Here is a 14,287-nt window from a genome sequence, read left to right as displayed (position 1 = left end):
TAGTAGAGGTGGGTGGTCCAACGTCTCAAAACCTGTTTCCTCTAACCTATAGATAGATACACTTCACGAAATTACTGCCGTCTTTATTGGAAAAAAAAAAGAAGTATCGCAATCTGAGGAAGAGGGAGAGAGAGCTTCATGCTCTTCAGAAAGGTTCTCTTCCAGATCCTGCATTATCTAAACTTTCTAGGGTTTATATTAAATTTGTAGAGGGGGAGAGTAGGTGTCACGTAACCTAGATTAAAAAAATAAGGGNGTGGTGTGTTCTGACTCTATCAGATTTTTTTCTGTGATTTACTATAAAAGTAAATAGTGGTTTGAGTTAATAATTTGTACTGTTGTTATATCCTATTAATATACGCTTAGTGACCCCATTATAGTATGCATAACTCCATTACAGTATGCACAATAAATACCATTAATTATGTACAGAAGACCCTATTAAAATATAGGAAAAATATGATCTAGCGAAGAATGCACACTATATACTATAGTCGACCCCCTTATAACACTGTTGATTTTGTCCGTTTTATATGAATTCCATGTTGTACGAGTCACTTAGATTTTACAAATACGTGAGCCGTTCACAGCCCGGCACACGTATTTGTAAAATCTAAGTGACTCGTACAACATGGAATTCATATAAAACGGACAAAATCAACAGTGTTATAAGGGGGTCGACTATAGTATATAGTGTGCATTCTTCGCTAGATCATATTTTTCCTATATTTTAATAGGGTCTTCTGTACATAATTAATGGTATTTATTGTGCATACTGTAATGGAGTTATGCATACTATAATGGGGTCACTAAGCGTATACATTAATAGGATATAACAACAGTACAAATTATTAACTCAAACCACTATTTACTTTTATAGTAAATCACAGAAAAAAATCTGATAGAGTCAGAACACACCACTGTGTAAATCTTTGGAGTAAGCATCACGTTTGCTCTTCCTGCATCCCTCTCTTTTTTCCTCTCTCTCTCTTTCAACGTTTGTCTCTATTGATTAATCTTTTTTTAGGTATACATTTCTAGCGACAGTATTAAACGAGCAAATCCACTTAATTAAATCTACCTCGTATCGAAAGGAAGAAAACAACACCCCCGGGGAAAAAGAAGAAGAAGAAGAAGAAGGGGGAGAGAATAAATAAGTGAAAAAAGAAGAAGAAGAAGAAGCAATAATTCATCACGACGTCCATCAACAGCTACTTTCAAATGGGTAATATCAGATTTAATACATCAGTACATAAAAAGTAGTATGGATAAGTAGTAGTGTCTCTGGCAATCATAGTGGTCGGTGTTATTTTAGTAATACTCCTGCCAAATACATCTGCCATATCCAATCATTCGGATGCACGTTGTGAGCTCGCGCGCGTCAATGTCCTGATAATGATAGGTCGACAGACAGTATGTGTCACTCATGGGATATCGTCTAGACATGCGCATAACTAGGTCCTTGAAAAGCGGATGGAACGTACCGTGTGACGTACACTACCTTTTGTTCCGTACGCCGACCCACAACTCGATCTTTAATTGGCTATTCGTGTAGTAGAAATCGGGTTAAATGAAAGTCGAACAATACTATTTTATTATTGTACTGTGATGATACCTCGTTTAAATGACTTGCAAATTGTGTGCCACTGTGTGATTAACATTAAAAGAATCTGTATTTATTTTTTTTAGGTTAATTATCGTTTTCGTTTCGTCTTCTTCGCGTGTCTTAACCCCGCTTCTTCGTGGTTTTGTGATGGAAATTGTATTCTGATAACGTCTTCTTCTTCTTCTTCTTCTTCTGCCCCCCTCCCTACTTCCTACGTCTCGTTAGTGTATTTTGCCCTCCCCCCACTTTTATACAGAATTTACTGTACGTCCTGTTAGAGTCGTTATAACCCCCCATACGAAAACGTTACTCTTTCTTGTTATAATTGCTATGATCTCAATGAAAAATATGTTCTATCTTTGTGTCCCTTTTTTATAATAGAAAATATGTCCTGTTGAATTGTTACCCCCTCCATGATTTGTGATAGAAAGTCTCCCCTTCTCTCTATGGTTTCTTAATGGAAACTGTTCCTGTCGGGTATCTTATCCTTTCTTCGTAGTTTTTGATGTAAACTCTACCCTCTCTAACGTAAGTTACTTCATTGTTTTTTTGGTAGAAAATATTCTACCCCACTATCTAATACAAAATATGTCCCGTCAGCGTATTTTACCCTCTCAATATACACCGAAAAATACGTGCTGTATCGTTTTAAAACTCTCCTCTCTCTCTCTCTCTCTCTCTCTTCGTGACTTTTCTTTTTAATAGGAAAAATAAATAATTAGGTCATAAACACGGGTCTTATATACTCTACACGTCACCGTCCCGACAACAGATGACGTGAAAATTCATCAAAGGGGGAGGAGGGAGAAGGAGTTAATCAAGAAATCGAGTGTTTAGTATTGTTTATTTATATGCAAATTTCTAAGTTTTGCTTTAAACTTCAAACGTTTCTACTTGAAAAGAAACGTAACGAACGTAACTTTGTAATTAAATTTACGCGTAACTCGACTATAAAGTAGTGACGTTTCCTAGAAGGATGCTGTTATCACACACAACTCGTTCTGTGTGTTTCTTTTTCTTTTTTATTTTTTAATTCTTTTCTGAAAGTTAACATTTAAGTTTTCCAGAAAACAATTCAGGAATGTTTTTCTCCTTTTTTTGTCGTCTTCCTCACCCCCAAAAGACAGGAAAGTTGGCGCCAAAGAGTATAGACTTAGGCCGCCTACGCTTTCGTTACTCGCTAAAGAATCTTTTAGAGGCTCTCACGTGACTATAAACACGATCCATTGTTGGACGAGGATCGAGCTTACATCCTTGCAAGGTCGTCCTAATGGAAAGCTGACCGTGAGCTTTGTGACTTTGACCCCTCTCTCGCCTTCGGGCTAATTTAACAAACAGTTTCTAGTTTTTCTACCTTTCTAAACTATAAAATGTCCGTTTCTCGGAGGTGTGAGCGGTGTGTAAACAATGGAACGTCGTGTGTCTAATATGACGAATGTCCACGTGTGTGATTAATTCCGTTTCCTTTGTTCTCTCGCTCTCTAGCCCTATGCCAGATGGTGTCTAGAGTGGTGGTCAGCTTTGTCCACTCCGTCTTTCTATCGATTTTGGGGGTCCTTCGTTTTCACTCGAAACACTATTTCTTCGTGGTGTCATAGAAATTAATAACTCATCCCGTTCTACTGGGATCGTGTGAAAATCATAAAAAAAAAAATATCTCATAATTACGTGGTAATTACTTAAAATCACATGATTTTCGTGATAACACAATAAAAATCTTATAGTTTTTAGGGATTCGGGGGATAAACACTGAAAATTTCATAGTTTTCGGGAGTAAAACGCTAAAAATCACATTGTTTTTAGGTGTAACACGTTAGAAATCACATAGTTTTCGGGAGTAACATGCTAAAAATCCACAAGTTTTGAGGGGTTCTAAGGCCAAACACGCTAAAAATCCTCAAGTTTTAGTGGGTTTTGGTGTTATAAAATATAATAATTGCTTAGAAAATAATGTAAAAAAAACTCTCTTAAATTAAATACGCTTCGTTAATTCTGGTGTCGTGCGCGAATAAAAATAAATAAATTAAAAATTTCGAACACGAAATGTGATAAAGTGGGAAAAAAAAGAAAGAAAGGAAGAAGAAGAAGAAGAAGAAGAAGAAGAAACATTAAAAAAAGAAAGAAAAAAGAAAAAAAAAAAAAGTATTTTTCGTCATGTTGTGTACGACTTCTTAGATACTTGCGCGCAGTCAATGTCCCTATCTGTGAACACAAAACCGAGAAAGAATAGTGCATCCAAGAACCATTTCTAGTCCTGCCCGAGGCTAAAACAAGGTCATCACCATGATATCACGTGGTCCACCACATCAGATAGAATGATGTGGTTCCACTCGGCTTTTTCCCAAGAAGGTTGTTGTTTGGAAGAGGCATTTTTCAAGTAGCCTTTACATCGAAATTTTCCAAAGTTAAAAACCGGATTGGTAAAGATATTTTCCTCCACTCCCCCCCCCTCCAAACGACTCTCACTATTAAAGTAAGGATACTAATTACACCGGATAGCAAAAGACCGGTGCCTTATAGTTAATACCGTGCAGCTAGATCACTCTCTGATGACTTCTTAATGCTCCTGGTGTAATTTTCGTTTAAGCGCATTGGTCCACCCCCCTTCCTCTCTCTCTCTTCTCTTAGTCTTTTAATCAAATTACGCGCTTCCTCCATTTGTCTCTCCCTTAATCTAATATCGACCAACGTACACGTCTATGATGACAAATGTCGTGCCATCAAATCACAAAATGTCATTTGGTCCCCCCCCTTTTGTATTTCGGATATTTGCTTGGGGTATGTATCGAACGTGTGTGTGTGTGTGTGTGTGTTCGTCCCCCTCCTGTGGGAAACTCGACATTTGCAACACTACTAAAAATTCCACTATTATTATATTATTGATAATTTTACAGAATTGTATCCATCTTAGAGATGAGGGAACTAATCTTTAGGATGAATTCGGAGCAGGAGGAGTGATTTATCCACCATGGAAAAGGGATGTGAATGTAATCTTGTATGAGTCATTATCTAGAAAGACGAGATGATGTCTCCTTTAGCATCTCTCTAGTGTTTTTCTTCGTAAGATTGTTTCTTTCCTCTTTCTTCCCCCCCTTTTTTTGGCAATTGTTAGATTGTTCGAGCGCAACAAACACTACAAATCGATTTTCTTTCTTTTTATTCTATTTTTCTTACGCTCTAAAAACCTTATTGTGTGTCTGCGGTGTTGTAAAGTTTGAGCAAGTTGAGAGAAAACTCTCTAACAACGCTTCTCTTTCTCTCACTATATACTCATCCATGACGTCACATAATTACATTTTCTACTACGAGATGGGGGAATGTCTGTTGCCTTGGTAACCTTACTGCCGCTACTCGCATCGTCATCAATCATTGTGCAGCGGGGTGGCTCTTCTCCCATACCTTACCTCCTCCTCACCCCCAAAGCGATCGGCTGAGGTAAAGCTACAAGTATGTATACTTGTAGACCGCCCACAGGGTTGTCTATGAAACACATAAAATTTTGCTCCTCGGTCATCACGTCTGGTACAACGTGCAACGTGCCCCGGGACATGTCGTTGGTTTCGTAAAGGAAATTGGGAGATTCCTCTTTCCATAATGAAATTGTCTCCTCGTACAGTTCGAGAGAGTCAAAAGAGTTCTTTCTCGTGGGATGGGATGCGTTTAACAGTTGATAAATGAAATCGTTTGCTCTTCTAATCCCTTGCCAATGATTTGGTATCAAATAGTTGCCTCTTACAATGCACCACACGTACCTACTGTTTGGTGAGGGGGAGTTGTTTTCTTCGCGTTGTCTCCTCTGAGATTTCTAAAGGATTTTCTCATTTCTACCATTCTCCAAATGGTAGAAATTTCTGTAATTGTGTAAAAAAAAAAACGAAAACAAAAAAGCCACCCTCCCCCTCGAAACACGCGCGAGGATTTGCCCATAGATGCTAATAAACTCGTAAAGATTAAAACTAGTAGAGTACTTGTTAAATTAATGTTTGTCGTACTTATCGTGAAAGCATCCCCCCCTCTCTTACCGCATCCTTATCAATGGTTTGCTGTGTTTTATCTCGTGGACAAATGTCAGCGAAAACGTCATTACACCATCATTAACGAACTTTCACACCTACATTGTCGTTGGCGCCAATCTGTTCGGATCACGTGATGTCCCAAAGAGAAAGACCTGTTTCCTCGTGGATTCTCAGCTGCCAGACGTGATACGAGCAACATTGCATGCCCCGGGGTGGATCGGTATTACCGCATTGTTCCTTCGACCAAGTCAAGGTCGTATTCACTTTTTCCATTTGGGAAAACAACGTATACAATAAATACCATCGAATGGTCATTTTCTTTTTTTTTTCACACTCCCACCCCCCCGTTATAACCCTCTATTTCGGGGACCACTTCTAAAACACTGTAGATTTGGTACGGAAGAACTCGAGGATGGCATCCCGTATCGAAATTAATTGTAGAGAGTGGGGGGAGGAGGAGTAGGATTCGTGAACGTTGTGTGTGTATAAAAATCCCTTTTTAAAACAGTTTTTCTCGTGTTTTCTGATGGCAAATTTAACGGAGGGAAGGACACAAGAATGTGATGCTCTTCATTAAGGATTCTAACGTGTTCTGGTGTCAAAATATATAACTAAACCCCCTGTATAGGACGTGACAGTTTTTCTCGAATCAATCAATGACGTCATTTCGTGATAGATGCGAGACTAAGCCATTCTATAATCCACGTCAGATGGAAGCTGGGGTGTGTGTGTGTGTGTGTGTGTGTGGACAGGATCTCATCCCACAGCTTCATCAATAAGCATATTGCACCGTACAGAGGAGAAATTGTATCGCGCGTAACACCTGTTCAATCACATTATCGCCTTCTATCGATAATCGATATCGAAAAATAATCGATTAATAGTTACAAATCTGGTATCTGTAACGAGAAACTTAAGCAATTTTAGAAAATTCCGAGCTATTTTGTGTGTGTGTTTTTTTTTCTCTCTCTTCTTTCTAGAACGGCTCACGCTCTACTTCACTTTTGAGAGAGGGGGAACGAGAGAGAGAGAAAGAGAGCGATTATACAAAACGGTGTTATTCATAACTTTTAACTCTCCCCCCCACCCCCGATATTAAATCAAACACGAAACTAAATTCGTAGTTTCGACTAATGAAGCGCATAATGATGGAAAACGAGAACAAAATGCAGGTAGTCCACTTTGCGTGGGAGTCTCGTGGCAGTGGCTGAGTCAACTTGTAATGCTTATCCCGCTCTTCCATCTCCCGGGGAGGGTGAATCATCGTATCCCGGGTAACTGTTACTATGACAACAGAACATGGAAGATTGGTCAGTACAATAAACAGCCCGCTGCTCGAATAAACAAACGATGTGGATGAATCACCATCATCCTCATCTGCTACCACATCCGTAGAGGAACCATCACCAATGGTCAGTGTGTGTGACTCAAGATATATAGTCATTATACAAAATGACCTACATTAATTAGTGTTCAGAGAGCGGAAATCTCAGTATCTACTGCTTAGAAATTCGATGATGAATCTGTAAAAGATACGAGAGATTCAACCATTAATTCGACAAGGGGGGAATGTTTCTAGTTATATTTTTAGGCAATAAATCATTAAGTTTGATGTTAAATTTCGAAATTTGTCGATCGATGCGTGCTCCATTAAGATGGCATCGAGAGGGAAAATATATAAAAGCATCCATCCGATAGCAAGCAGCGATCCGTCAATCACTTTACAGATCTCTTCCCTCTCCCTCCCTCTCTCTCTCTCCATCTTGCACATTATTGATTTAAGAGGAAACTGTATATCCAAGAATCTTCACATCTCGATAAATTGTCCTATCGATGTTTAAACACTGCAATAATTTCAATTTCTCATCATCCAGCATCCTCATCCTTCTTCAATTAATGGATTTAGATGAGGAAAAATCGTGGCTTCAAAATGGCTCCCGAAACGTTAACAAATTGACTTCTGTACGAACAGATGGATGCTATTGATCCATTATTCAAATTAGTCGACATCCCCACCTCGAGGTTTATCCGAATTACATTTTAATTGGTGTTAAACCAATAGGAAAATGGAAGATCTCATTGCGGATGGTGTATAGAAAAAAAAAAAGAAAAATAATAATAATAAAAGAACAACAAGGGAATTAGATAAGAATGAACCACTCACCTATAACATAAAGAGGTTCCATTAGGTACAATGTTATGATCGAGTTGAAAAAGCTGACGTGTTGTTTGACATCCCAGGTGAGAGGTTAACTCAAGTGACTATTGTATTCGCTCTCTCTAACTTTAATTAAATTCTTCTTTCTTGTGTTTTTTATCTCTTTAGCTCTCTCTCTCTCTCTCTCTCTCTTTTCCACTTAACTCTGTACAACCGGAAGAAGTGTGTTGCATTAATACAAAAAAAAGCACAAAAAAAAGCAAAGTGACTCGTCTTTCTTTAGGACAATGGCCTCAAATGTTGGATATAAGGTGAGAAATTCAAAATGGACCCTCTTCTCTATTCTGGGTGTTAATAAACTCAAGTTCATTAAACGCAAATTGCTCTCTAGCAATTGTTATCGTTTTGCCTTTTATAAACAGGGGGGATTTAAAGCCAGTTCTGCTTTTATCTTTTGAGTATCTTTTCATACCCCGTCATCAGAAATCCTCTCATAATGCCATTAATTAATTAATTTCGCGCGTAGATTATAGGAATTAAGCCGCATTCCTCTCTCGAGTTCATTTTCCTCTTCCTTCGCTTATCTTTCCCCCCCCTCCTCTCGTATTTAATGCCCCTCTCCACCCCTGTTTGTGTTCGAATCTTGTGTTATCCTGAATGCAACGTGGCTATTAGAATATCTTCGTAACCAGAAATATTCTTCTCAGGTTAGAATATTCTACTGTCACGATACTCGAATACACTTGTACCACGAGGTTCTAGTGTTTAAAATACAATAGCATTGTGCTACTGTCAATGCTCCGAGTTCGAACATCCTGTTCTCACTACGCTCTAATCTTTGAATATTCCTCTCTCGGTCATATCACGTGATTATCTAAACCCCCCCTACGTAACGTTACTGTTAATTAATTATAAAACGTAACACCAAAATAAGGAGAAATTTTTAAGTATTTAAAGCATTTAGAAGGCGATAAAGAAGGTCATTTAATACAGGAGTAACGCAAACAATGCGATTTATATATATATATAAATCGTAACGCTATTTATGTTGTTGTATGGAAGGAAACTGTGAATCGTAACATTCTATAACAATATACTGAAAGGTAGTAGATGAGTCGCTCAAGCATAACCACCGTTACTCTATTGTTTCAATGGGGAGAGAGAGAGAGAGAGAGAGAAGAGAGAGAATTCTCTTAATAACGACAGAGTTCAAGGTTACGCTACCAATAATCATTGACTGATGTTACCTTACTAAAGTGAAGGGATGTATGAACCGACCTGGCCTGACATAACGTTATATCCCGCATACAAAAAGGGGGATGGGGAGGAGGAGGAGGAGGAATGGAATATGCGCGTTTTAGAAGACGTAAGTAACGTAATATCGGGGATTAGAGAGCATTTTCTTCTAATCTTTTGCAAGGGGGGAAGGAAAAAAAACCCGAGCGATTATCGTCACGTAAATCGAATTTGTCACGTGTGACGTCAAAACGTCGAAACGTATTTACTAAGAGCTTTTCTCCCAGAGGATTTGGTGGAATATTTCCTATACCGGGGGGTCAAGGTTGTGAGAATGCTATGCGACGAGGCCCCGCGTTACAACGTCCACGTATCGCGGGGGGGGGAGGAGGGTGGAGTTGTACAGAGGGGGAAAATCGTATCGTTTTTCTCTCACGGAAAAAAAAATTAAAAAAAAAAAGATCGAAATTTCTACATTTCTGCAACAGGTTGGTGTAAAAAAAAAAAGAAGAACGGGGACGAGCTTCTACCCCGAGCGGAAACAAAGGTAGCCAATGGGACGTTTAAGCCGGTCACGTGACCGGCTCGGCGGGACTCGGACGACAAAGAGGACAACAGCGCCATCTTGCGTCCCCCACCGCCGATTTCCGACCCACCCCCGGCATTCAGGTAAAAGCGGTGGGTAAAGCAGCACCCAGAAGCCCTCGGGCCACGTTGAGCGTTAGACGTTAAAACAGCCATTCCTAACGTTGTAAGTCGGTCCGGTCGGTCCTCCCCCTTCCAATTTCTACACGTGCTGTTCCGACGGATGCCTCCTCCTTCCTCACCTTACTTCACCTCACTTTTTTTTTTTTTCTTCTTCCAGGCACGGTTGCCCCCCACCTCGAACCCAACCGACCAATCGTAAAGCTACTTTCACTTTAATTGCCTAGGGCAAGATTTGGGCTATTTAAATAGCTAGGAAATAACGGACCGGGCCTTAGCAGGTAGTTCTGTCGATAGACACAGTATATATCTATATATATATATATACTGTATACATATATACACGTATATATAGTATTTTGCTTCCATTGATCCATACAGACCAGACGAAGAAGACTGGGGACTACGACAACCTCTCAGGTAAGCCATTCTTCTCTTATCTTTCGCCGCTAGAAGGATGTTCGTCGCTCGTCCTTCACTTCTCCAGTCGTGACGCTTCGGTGCACTGACCGATACTCACTCTCGCTTTCCGCTGGTGTGTTCGGCGGGTTTGCCACGTTCACGGCACCGCACGTTCGTTAATTAACACTGTTCTCCGCTCCCGGTGCTCCCCCCATTAACTCCCAAGCTCCCAACTAGGAATTACGGACGGTAAAGGTGAGTTTCTTTATCTTTTAACAATTTGCAATGCGGTACCGGGGGGGGGTACCTTCGTCGGTTTTTGGCACCGGGCTCTTCCACGTCGTAATGGTCTCATTGTTAGTAAGGGGTCTTTCTTCTTCGTAATTTGGTATTAATCCCGCTCTTAATAATGTATTCTTTGTAATTTGGTAGTAGACTCTTTGCAATGGATCCATTGTCTGGAGCTCAGGATCTTCGGATGGGCGCTACGTTTCTAATGGGTATTTGGGATGGTAGTTTTTTTTTTTTTTGTGTAAAACTAATCGAATTATGTTTAATTAAAGCAACAAAACAATAGGGATTTAGTAATTAATCCCTCTTTGCCGGATCCTCCGATGTACAGTACCAAACTGTTGTCTACTACAGAGGTGCACCCCTAAAAAAATCAATTATTTAGTGCATCTAAAGTACACAACAAATTAATTTCCCCTCAATTTAACACTAGAAAAATTAGATAATTGATTAAGAATCTTTCATACTTCGACCTAAATTCTCTGACTTTCTACGTCCTTGTACTATATATACGCAACCTTCGTATATTTCACACCATGGGTGTATCACAATTCCTGGGGTGTTCGGGCTACCGATAGAGCGTATACTAACCATCGTCTACATCATACAACACGCCATTAAACGATAGAAGCTATACTCGTTAACAATTAAACGAAGGATTGTATAGAGAGAGAGAGAGAGAGAGAGAGAGCCGCAACTCATCTTCTCCATTTGTGGTACCCCCCTTCTATCTCTATACACCTCACCATTACTAAATTAAGATTCTAAAGAGGAAACATACGGCACGGAATGTATTAACTTCCTCAGGGGGGATAGGGGAATGTAAATTCTTTCCATTTTCATTCCTACTATTAGGGGTGAGCGCCTGGTGTTTCTTTTTTCTTTTCTTTTTTTTCCTACTGTAGGGGCTTTCGATTTTTATAATTTATTATTACGGTAGTAAGTATAAATTAATAAGGGGACTACTGTTATTACTACGGTAGTATTTTTCTCTTTAATTGCTAACATTCGACTTTCCTCTTCGTATGTAATTTACTTCTAATGATTGCAAAGAAACACACACACACAAACAGGGGAGGGGGGGGAAAGAAAGTAGTGTCACGTTGGGAATGTTGATGGATTTTTCTCGATCCCCCCCTCTTATTTTTCTTTATTTTAAAATATATTTTGAATTGCAAATTAGATAAAGTTACTCTATAGAGAGGGGTCTTTACGTTCTAAAAAAAAAAAACACCTAAAAAAACCCCCCGTCTTTGCTAATACTACTAAATTGAAAGAGAAAGGGGAGACGTTTCGTAAATAAATAAATAAATAAATAAATAATTTTATTTTAGTACAAAAAAATTACAAATAAACGTGTAATTTTTTTTTTTTTTTGAAATTTCTCGGAATGTTGAATCTAAAAAAGTCGTGACGCAACGTAAACAAGATTTTCGTCTGAAATTTTAAAAGGGGGCAACGTAAAAGAACAATAGAAAAATAATAGAAATATGCTTATTTAATAAAAAGAAAAAGAAATTAGGACGCGAAGCAGCAGCAGCAGCAGCAGCAGCAATGGGTCACAAAACTCTTTACGTATAAAATAATTTAACTGTTCTACGTCACTAATTTCTTTACGTCAAATTGTAAATTTATGTTGTAATTGACTTGTGTTACATTCAATTTTCTTGTGTTTCTTGAGTCACAATTGGTTCTTTGGTGTTTCAAGAATCGAATCTCTGAGCCAAGAACTGTTTTTAACTGCCAACTAGTGTGTTTTTTTTTTAACTGTTTGGACACTACAAAAATCGATTGATTTGTATATTCGGAACTAGTTTTTAAACACTAGATTCGAATTTAATTAATTTCTTTTCGAGTAATTAAAATAGGGGCGTGATTTTTAATTTTTTTAAAGACAGTTTCGAGTGTTGAATCAGCATTAGCCTCCACCCCGTCTAACTATTCAGGAAGTATTTAACAGACGCCATCGCACTTGTTATACAACTGCGGAAGCCATGTCTTTGGCATGCCTTCGGCAATACTTCTGTCGCATTTATCTATTCACTAACAACTTTTCCTTCCCTAACTTAATTTCCTACTTGGCCTTCAATTTGCGCGAAAGAACGGTAAGCATCCCTCTTCGGTTCTTTCCTCCTTATCTCCCTCCCCCCCCCTCTCCGCACCTTAAATCGCATACGAACAAATCTGACGATTTAAATTGTAATTCCCCTGGCTTATTCCACTAACCTTATAACTAAATACTTGGTAGGGTTTGGTGGGAGGGAGTGTCGTTCGTTCCTTGGAGAGAACAACACTTCCTTCTGGAATTGCCCACGCCCTATAGTAAAAGACCCTTGGGCTCCGGTAGTGAAAGTCGCCAATCCGGGATGGGTTTTAAGTTCGTTGCACTAATCATGTGATTAAGGGGCGTGGGAGGGGTCAGACTCGAAAGCTCCAAGACCCGAAAACTGAGATACACGTGAGCATCGATGTGCCAATGACATTCAAACTCATTTAGAATTTTAATGAGGGGGGGAGTTTTAAGTAAGCGGTGCGTAAAGAATCGAAAACTACTTTTTTTCTTCTTGTGTTTCTTTTTTATTTATTTATTTATTTATTTCTTGTGTTATCAATCTGGATTTGACGTTGGATAAGATTTACTACTTCCTCCATTTATAACATCCATTTATTTTTCTAGATAATGTCTTTATTACATCCCTCATAAGCTCAAATTTCTACACAACTACAATAACAATTTGTGAACGACAAATGTTCTAGATCCTTATCAACAATTGATCACCCTCTGGTAAATAACCCCTGTTAGGTGCCTATCTTTCTTTGCCCCAAACCAGTTTCGTCATCAACTTTCAAAGTGGATAAAAATGAAACTGGTGGAAGGATCTGTCAACACTTTAAAAGATGTTGACCCCTTTAAACCCTACACACACACACACACACACACGAATAACCTGCAATACACTATTATACTAGTGTAACATCCCCCCCATATACATTACGTATCCTTTAAAACCTTAATCTGAATAATGATATAGTTGTATATTAAAGGATGGGATGGATCAATATCCACATTTATTCTATCGTAACCATTAAAGAAACCCTCTTTTAATGGTCCACTCCCTAATCTACGTTTTGCGGAAATGCGTAACCACTTTTATCTTTTTAATACCTCCGTTAATTTATCACCTAGATGAAGCGTTGGGTAACAAACATTGTAATGATACTCCTGCGGCCTGTACGTTTGTCTGTCCTTTGACACCGTACAGAACAATAACCGAGGGAGCAAGAAGTCGGATGTCATTACTACCGGTGGAACGTTGACAAAAAAATGTCCAGACCGAGTTTCATTTGTTACAAAAGAATTGTAGTAATGGCGCCAAGTCGAATATAATGTAGCAACCAGCGTAACGAAGGTATCTAAACACGTATATTGCAAATGTTAGATGTTTTTTTTTTTTCCTTTTTATCAGTGGCAGTGATGAGTTTACCTTGTATCAAAACCCTTCTTTTTTTTCTGTGTGTGTTGTTCTTTCCTCACTTTCGTCCCCCCCCTCTCGAACATTCCTTTCATGATTCGGTGCAGATTCTTTATTAAACAGATCACGCTTTTGTGTCGCTTCACTCAGGGTCACCAACGTCTGAAAGAATTGTAGGTTGCAAGAGGTGGGTGGATTATCCTCTGACCTTCTATAATGGCAGTGACCCTTACAGACGTAGAGGCAATGCCCGCTTCTTACTGATTACAGAATGGGTTAGGCAGACACTCGATACTGACCTTTAACCCGCGCCGATGTCTTTCTCGTAATACCGACTTTTGAACACTTTCTCCATCGTTAAATCCAGGTGTTTTTTGTTTTTTTTTTTTTAAATGCTCTT

The 14,287-nt window shown here is 39.0% G+C and overlaps 1 protein-coding gene across 1 annotated transcript in view; it reads left to right on the top strand.

The window, feature by feature from the left end:
• Positions 1-9,844: 9,844 nt before the first annotated feature.
• The window catches only part of LOC111631041 (mucin-5AC-like), a 39,434-nt gene continuing 34,991 nt past the window's right edge, over positions 9,845-14,287 (top strand). Inside the window, exon 1 of the mRNA XM_023375232.1 lies at positions 9,845-10,141. The gene's annotated coding sequence lies outside the window, so the exon portion shown is untranslated. The remainder of the gene's footprint in view (positions 10,142-14,287) is intronic.

This window comes from Centruroides sculpturatus, unplaced genomic scaffold, assembly GCF_000671375.1.
Source record: "Centruroides sculpturatus isolate CEXI.00-Female unplaced genomic scaffold, Cexi_2.0 scaffold755, whole genome shotgun sequence".
NCBI classification, from domain to species: domain Eukaryota; kingdom Metazoa; phylum Arthropoda; class Arachnida; order Scorpiones; family Buthidae; genus Centruroides; species Centruroides sculpturatus.
This window is presented reverse-complemented; position numbering and strand designations above follow the sequence as displayed.